General features: G+C 41.9%; 1 protein-coding gene and 1 non-coding gene across 8 annotated transcripts in view; one reads left to right on the top strand and one right to left on the bottom strand.

Annotated features, from left to right (window-relative positions):
• Positions 1 to 1,315: 1,315 nt before the first annotated feature.
• TRNAA-AGC (transfer RNA alanine (anticodon AGC)) lies at positions 1,316 to 1,388 on the bottom strand. The gene has a single exon. It is a non-coding gene; the product is annotated as a tRNA-Ala (tRNA).
• Positions 1,389 to 2,119: 731 nt separating this feature from the next.
• PPP6R3 (protein phosphatase 6 regulatory subunit 3) overlaps positions 2,120 to 7,842 on the top strand; it is a 132,381-nt gene continuing 126,658 nt past the window's right edge. For all 7 annotated transcript variants that reach the window (XM_089654991.1, XM_089654994.1, XM_089654993.1 and 4 more), the window contains exon 1: positions 2,120 to 2,228. The gene's annotated coding sequence lies outside the window, so the exon portion shown is untranslated. The remainder of the gene's footprint in view (positions 2,229 to 7,842) is intronic.

Below are 7,842 nucleotides of genomic sequence, written 5' to 3'. Positions count from 1 at the left end.
CTTCATTCATGCCATCCATTTTATACTAGTGTGCCTAGCTGTGAATGGTCACAGCGATCACATGCACAAGCTGGGCCAATCACAGCCCAGCTGTGTCATGTGATTAGCCGTGGTCAAATTACAGCTAAGCACAAAAAAAAAAACCCTGAATGAATCGGTCATTCAGGTAAATGCTTGCTTATAGCAAAGTAATTCTTTGCTATAAGCAAATTGTGTAAAAAAAATAAAATATAGATCACTTCCCCAAAGTAGTACAATGTTACTATGGTAACATTGTACTACTTTGGTCATAGTGAAATATGAAAAAAAAATCTTAAGAAAAAAGAAAACAAATGTAATAAAAAATTTAAAATAATAATAAAAATTAAAAAAAAAAATGTCATACTGTCAGTGTCCCTGATCACTGCCATGCCAGTTATATGATGACGCTGTACTGCACTGGTGACAGTATGTAAAAGAAATAGTGAAAATAATGTTTTTAATTTTCCAAAAAATTATGACAAAAAAATACAACTTCAAAAAACTCGCCATTCCTCTTATGAAATACGTTGGACTGTCTACTCCGCAAAAAGGGGTCATTTGGGGGATATCTGTACTGTTCTGACATTCTTGGACCTCAAAATATTAGATTGGCTGTCAGTACTTCAGGACTGATCAATATTCAGATCTATACCATAGTTTGTGAACTCTATAACTTTCCTACAGACTAAATAATACATCCTAATTTGGGTTATTTTCACCAAAGACATGTAGCAGAATACATCTCGGCCTAAATTTATGAAGAACAATTATTTATTTGTAAACTTTTATAACAGAAACAAAGAAAAACGTGGTTTTTTTTTTCTAAATTTTCGATCTTTTTTTGTTAATTTAGCAAAAAATAAAAACCCCGGCGGCGATTAAATACCACCAAAAGAAAGCTCTAGTTGTGTGAAGAAAATGATAAAATTTTAGTTTGGGTACAATGTTGTATGACCGCGCAATTCTCATTCAAAGTGTGAGAGCGCTGGAACCTGAAAACTGGCCTGGGCAGGAAGGGGTTAAAGTGCCCGGTATGGAAGTGGTTAAAAAAAAAGAGAGGGGGGGAAACAAACTGGAAAGCATCAAAAATGCACTGAAATGTGCCAAAAACACATCAAAATGCACCGGAACGCACAAAAACGTGCATGCAGAAACGCATCCGGAATGTATCTGGACTGCGTCTCTATGGTGTGAAGCGGCGCAGAGTGTTCACATTATTAGTGCTCATTTGGCTAACAAGTAAAAAAACAAAAAGCAAACTCAGACACAGCCAATATAATAATAAAAGGTGACGTGGAGAATGCGGGCATCGATCCCGCTACCTCTCGCATGCTAAGCGAGCGCTCTACCATTTGAGCTAATTCCCCGTGTACAGGACAGGCAGGACACACAGGACCAGACCAATCAGATCACGGTATTCAGCACACATTCTGTTCACACTATAACTACCTCCATGGTAATATTTCTAGAAATGAATGGAATTAATGAGTTTATGATCACAGAATATAGACGTCATTGTTCTCCATGGTGAACATCGAGCTTTATTACAATCACCATGTATTAACAACGTCAGAAAATTCTCCGGCTGGCCGGCCTCATCAAGAATAAAGCCTTCTCTTCTCACAGCGACCACTCAAGCGGCGATGAAGCGACCCTCACCATCCCCCTTCACTTCTGCCCCGAAACAGCCAGCCACAGTCCCGCCCTCCCGTCGCTTTCATTCGCCTACATCGACAACCGGCCGCCGAGCGCTCACTGGACAAGCGCCCCGAATCTCGCTCGCTTATTGGCCCTCCCGAGATGTCAATCTCTATGACGCAAGGTTGTTGCTATGGTCTAGGAGGCTGTAGCCGCGCCAGCCCCAGCCGTCCATTGGCAGAGTTGAAGTTGCACTCAGAAAAAGTTCAACCAATCCTACGGCGGTACATTTTTGTAACGCAACTTTCTTGACGGACGCCTGGGCTGTCCAACCGCGAGCCGAGTTGGGTGCACAATAAGGCGGGCTTTAGCGGATGACAGGCGCGTCAGCCAATCATCTCCCCCAGTGGTAAAACGCAGGCCTTATGTGTACGCCGATTGGCTGTAGGCTTCTGCTGAAGGAGGAGGGGGAGGTTTGGAAGAGTTGATATGTCCACCATCTTGAAAAGTCGCTTATAGTGCTGAGCAATTTTCCCGCCTGACTGGATTAGGTTGTTTTCCGATATCAGGTAAAGCTCTGGGGTTGGTTAGGTGTGAGCGGAGAGTCGCGGGTGCGGAGGAGGGAGGGGGCGGCGGTTGGCCGGACTGCCTGTTCTTACCGAGCGCTGTGCAGGCCGTGGAAGTTGTCCTGTGAGGGGCGCAGAGCTCCCTTTCGGTAGTGCTGGGTATGGAGGCGAAGGAAGGGAGGGGGGAGTGTTTCCTCTAATGAAGCCAGTGAGGAGCCATTCTCCCCAGGCCCCCTGTGTGTGGAAGCAGTGCTAGGCCTCATCTCAGGGGGGAGGGGTGCTGGCAGACCTCCTGCTGGGTCACAGGTCACCCGGCCCAGGCCCTGCACTCTGCTCCCCGGCCTGGCCTACCCACACTGGTACTGTTCAGGGGCCCTGCCTCTACTCAGGGGGGCCTGGTGTGTGAAAGACTGCAGGGGCCCTCATTGATCATACCTGACAAAGGACTGTCTGCCCTCACTGCTGCCAGCCAATCAGAGTAAAGCTGCTCTGGCAAGGAAAAGCATTAAAACTGTATCAAACCTCTATTATATTGCAGCTGATCAATTCTTAGATGTCAAGGCTGCTTTACTTTTTCTTTTTAGGTTTTCTTTCTTCTATTTTCATCTGTGATCCAGCCAGTAAGTCTTTTTCAAAAGAACAAGCTCTCCAACATAATGTATCAGTTACAGAGATGAGACAAACCAGTTGACACTGACGGGTGCTTACAATGATCAGCTTTTATTTGGGTAAAATCTTTATCCCAAAAGGGGAAAAAAACTGTTGCTGTAACTGATTCTAAAATGTTTGCTTGGGTTTAATTTGTTGCTGTGTCTAAATCTGCTAGTACATCGCACGCCTCTCCCCCCAGACTGACAATGTTGTTACCAAATGTGCTCCTTCATGCAGAGTGGGGGCACTCTAATACAAGAGGTGTGTTACTGGCCAGATCAGCAGGTGAAAACAGAAAACTAATACAGCCACAACATCTGTAGATTGGTAAACTGCAGTATATTACTTTGTTGGGGATTTTTATAACACTTTAAAGTGATCTAAAGACTTAAAGGTTAAACCCATCAGGTCTTTTTTTCCTGTGTCCAAATGGGAAGGTTTCCCTTCAAGTGATATTACCATGTTACTAAACCCAGGACCCTGCATCCACTATATCTGGTCTCCCACAGTAAACACAGCATGGAAATGGAATTATTTTAGTACATATAAACTGCTAAATACCCTTTTCATATCAACAGTTAGAGCAGTCTTTTGACTTCTGTCAGTGTCTGGCTGAGCACTGGTTAAAGCTTGTAGGAGGAGTTTTCATTCTCCTCTGACTGTCCTATGAGACTGCATAACCTCTGGCCTTCTGGACAGTTCTGATCGGCCCTGTGCTGAGCACATGCACCCTCCCAAGGTAAAAAAAACTCTGGCAATATACACTAAACTGAGCATGTGCAGAGTGATGCCTGGAGCTTTGTGCTATCAGCAGATGGATTGGGGATAGTAGAAGGGGAGGATCAGAACTGACAGGATCAAACAGGCCTTTTTAAACAATGGGGAGGAATAACCCCTTAGTTCCACAGTGAGTATAACACGCATGCTTTACTGCATATACAGACTGATTTTACGGTTGTGGGTTTAGAAATACTTTAAAGATGGTTTTTTTTTTTGTGGGGGGTAGGTAGAAAAATACCCCAGCTCCTCAACCCTCATGCGCGCTGGGCATTTTCAAAGCAAAATTAAAGCCATTGATTGAACAGTTTAAAAAAAAAGATATTCCTGGCATGCTGGGAATGTAACTCACATTTGCTTGTGTTTTCAACCAAACTGTCCAACCATCAAATGGCCGGTGTGATAACTGACCACATGATAGTTATAGATCAAACAGATTAACCACTTGCCCTCCTTAGGATTTACCCCCCTTCCTGACCAGGCCTCTTTTTGCTACTCGGCGCTGCACTAAATCAGCAGATAATTGCGCGGTCATGCAATGCTGCACCCAAACGAAATTTACGTCCTTTTTTTCACAAAAATAGAGCTTTCTTTCGGTGGTATTTGATCACCTGTGCGCTTTTTATTTTGACGCTATAAACAAAAAGACCAAAAATTTTGAAGAAAAACAATTTTTTTTTTACTTTCAGCTATAAAAAATATATAGTAAACTCAAAGTTAGTTATAAATTTATACCAAAATGTATTCTACTACAAATCCCAATAAGTGTATATTGATTACTTTGTGTGACAGTTATAGCGTCTACAAACTATGGTATAGATACTGCAATTTACACCATTTTTTTTTTTTTTTTGCTATACAGCGCTGCGCTAATTTAATGGACAATTGCGCGGTCATGCAATACGGTACATAAATGAAATTATTATATTTATTATTATTATACAGTATTTATAAAGAGCCAATAGTTCGCTCAGCGCTGTACATTACAAAGGGGGACAGAACATGTGACAGAACAATACCAATACAATGCGATACATGAGGGGATTGATATATATTTATCGTTCAGAGCGCATGCGCTGGCTGTGGAACATCTTGAATATCTCCTAAACTGCGCACGTTTAGTAGATCTTCATTTTACCTTTTTATTATAAGCTTACTTGTAGGTAAAAATATACAAAGTGGGTTTATTAGCGCTTTAAACACCTCTCCATGTTAGCCTAAGGCCTCGTTCACACCATGCTGCAGAGACATGAGTTTTTCTGCACGCGTTCTGCATTGGCACAAAGAAAACAATTGTTTTGTGTCCTGTTCACACCACAACAGTAGTATCCTGAGCAGATTTTTTTCTGTGCAGGAATCTGCAACACTTGTATGAAACTCGCTTGAAAACTGATGGAAACTTTTATATCTGCAAGTAAAATCTGCATGGCTGCTTTTTCTTTTTTTTTTCTTCTTAATCAGGTTTTCTGCATGTAATGCATGAATGAGGCCTAAGTGTCCATGCGCACACAGGCATTTAAAGACAACACCCCACTGGTAATGCCTCCAGGAGTGGCAGCGCTTTGGCAGAAAATGCACTTGATGCGTCTAAACGCATTAACCCTTTTGCTGCCAGAGATGGTTTTGCTCACGCTTAACTGCTTCCCAACTGCCCTATAGCAGAAATACTGCTACAGGGCGGAATGGGTGCGCAAGATCACGCGTGTGTGTGTGTGTATATATAGATGTGATTTTGCATTTCCAGGTAGGGGGTGCGTGCTGTCAATCCCCGGGTCCCAGACGGTAATTACTTGCTGGCGCCCGGTGATTGCCAAGCATCTCCGAATGGGAGAACTGTTTGTAACCAAAACAGTTCTCCTCCCTGTCAGCTCATGCGCACTGCTTTGGATGGCTGTGCACAGCACAACCATGCAAAGCAGTGTGCTTACAGTGAAGCACACACAAGTAAAACTCGCACACAGTTAACCCTTTGATTGCCCCTCATGTTAACCCCTTACTGCCCAGTGCCATTATTAGTGTCAGTGCGTTTTTTTTTTTTTTTTTTTCAAGCATTGTTCACTGTATTGGTGTCACGGGATGTCAGTGACACCAAGTCAGTTCCCCCTCAGTGTCAAAATGCCCACTGCAGTCGCTATAAGTCGCTGATCGCCGCCATTACTAGTAAACATTAAAAAACAAAAGTGTATACTGCCATTTGTAAATGATATAACTTTCTCGTAAACCAATTAATTTACACATATTGGGATTTTTTAATTTTTTTAGCAAAGATTTGTAGCAGCATACATTTTGGCCTAAATGTATGACTAAATTAGATTTTTTTTTTTAATATACCTGATTTTTTTAATAGCAAAAAGTAAAAAAATGTCAAATATTGTTTTTCTCAAAATTGTCGGTCTTTTTTTTTTTTTTTTTTTATATATATATATATATATAATGCAAAAAATAAAAAAACACACAGGTGATCAAGTGCCACCAAAAGCTCAATTCGTGGGGGGAAAAAAATGATGGAAATTTCATTTGGGTGCAGTGTGGCATGACCATGCAATTGTCAGTTAAAGTAACACAGCGCCTTAATGCAAAAAATGGCCTGGTCAGGAAGGGGGGTAAATCCTCAGGAGGACAAGTGGTTCTAAAATCATGTTAGACCTGAAGATTACACAGAAACCCCCAAACATTATGTATTTTTAGAAAGCAGACACCCTGGAGAATAAAATTAGTGGTAGTTCTAATTTGTGTCACGATATTGTAAAGGACTAGAAAATGCAAAATTTCAGTAAAAATCACACTAAAGTAAATTTTAGGGCATACAAAAGCAATAAATTACCCACAATTTTGGTAAAATATAAAAGATGAGGTTGTGCTGAGTAAATATACCCAACATGCCAAACCTTAAATTTGTGTGCGCCTATGAAATTGGGTCAAATTCAGTACTTGTATTTTCTATAGATGATTCTTCAAAAGCCCCTAAAAGACCCTGCATGTTTTGTCTGTGATCCATTAGATGTATTGCAATGCAAACTGCATTGCAATACATCTTTCCCCGGTTATTCTAGCTCAGAAAGTGACAGCCATGACCCGGAATTGGCATCATGGACGTCACCTTCCAGGTCACACAAAGAAGAGGAGGGGATGCTTCTACGCTCTCCTCTTTCCCCTGGGCCCGCAGATGGGAAAGACCGGATACATGGTGGGGGTGGCGGGGCACCTGCACTAGGGGGGGCGGGGGCTGCGGAAGTAATCAGCGGCACCAGATCTACCTGACTGCTTCCACCTGTTGGACAGGAGTCTGCCTGTCAGTTTTATACACAATCCTGGTGGCTGCAGCCACTTGATTGTTTATAGAAACCCCCACTGTCAGGTTCCTATGGTGTATGGACCTGGCAGTGAAAGGGTAATTCATTTTATTGGCCAGAATAAATTATTATTCTGGCCAATGAAATGGATTAACGTCTAAGCGCTTGACATGCCTAAATGCGTTTACAGGTGTCAAGCGTTTTTGCTTCCAGGAGGAAAGGTGTCTAGGAGAGATGGCCAAATGTCCAGTGTGCATGAAGCCTTCTACTTAATTGCAGAGAATGGTCCCTTACCTCCTTTTCTGGGGTCCCCTGCTGGCGATGTCTGCTCCTCCAGGTTCCCTCTCAGCAAGCTGGGTGTTAACCACTTCCGGACCGGACACTTTTACCCCCTTCCTGACCAGGGCAATTTTCAGCTTTCAGCGCTATCACACTTTGAATGACAATTGCGCAGTCATGCAACACTGTACCTGAATTTTTTGCCATTTTTTTGAGACAGATAAAGCTTTTTTTTTTTTTGGTGGTATTTATTCACCGCTGGGATTTTAATTTTTTTTGCTATGTAAATAAAGTCCAAAAATTTTTAAGTGTTTTTTTTAAATAAAATTTTGCAAATAAATATTTCATCATAAATCTTTGCCAAAATTTATTCCGTTTATCTTTTTAGTAAAAAAAAAAAATCCAAATTAGTTTATAACCAAACATTATAATTTTTAAACATTTTTTTTTCCTTTTCTGTCACCATGACAGAGTGAGCTTCCTAAAACAGCATAAAAACATTACAGGGGGTTCTAGCTTCTCATCAATCGATCCGAAGCTAACCAAAAAATAAAATTGCCCCAGGGCCTGATCAGGTCCTCCTGTCAGAAGCTCCATGCAGCACTATGGGCAGCCTG

Source organism: Staurois parvus, unplaced genomic scaffold (assembly GCF_062004578.1).
Source record: "Staurois parvus isolate SC_StPar_1 unplaced genomic scaffold, SC_StPar_1.0 ptg000818l, whole genome shotgun sequence".
NCBI classification, from domain to species: Eukaryota; Metazoa; Chordata; class Amphibia; order Anura; family Ranidae; genus Staurois; species Staurois parvus.
This window is presented reverse-complemented; position numbering and strand designations above follow the sequence as displayed.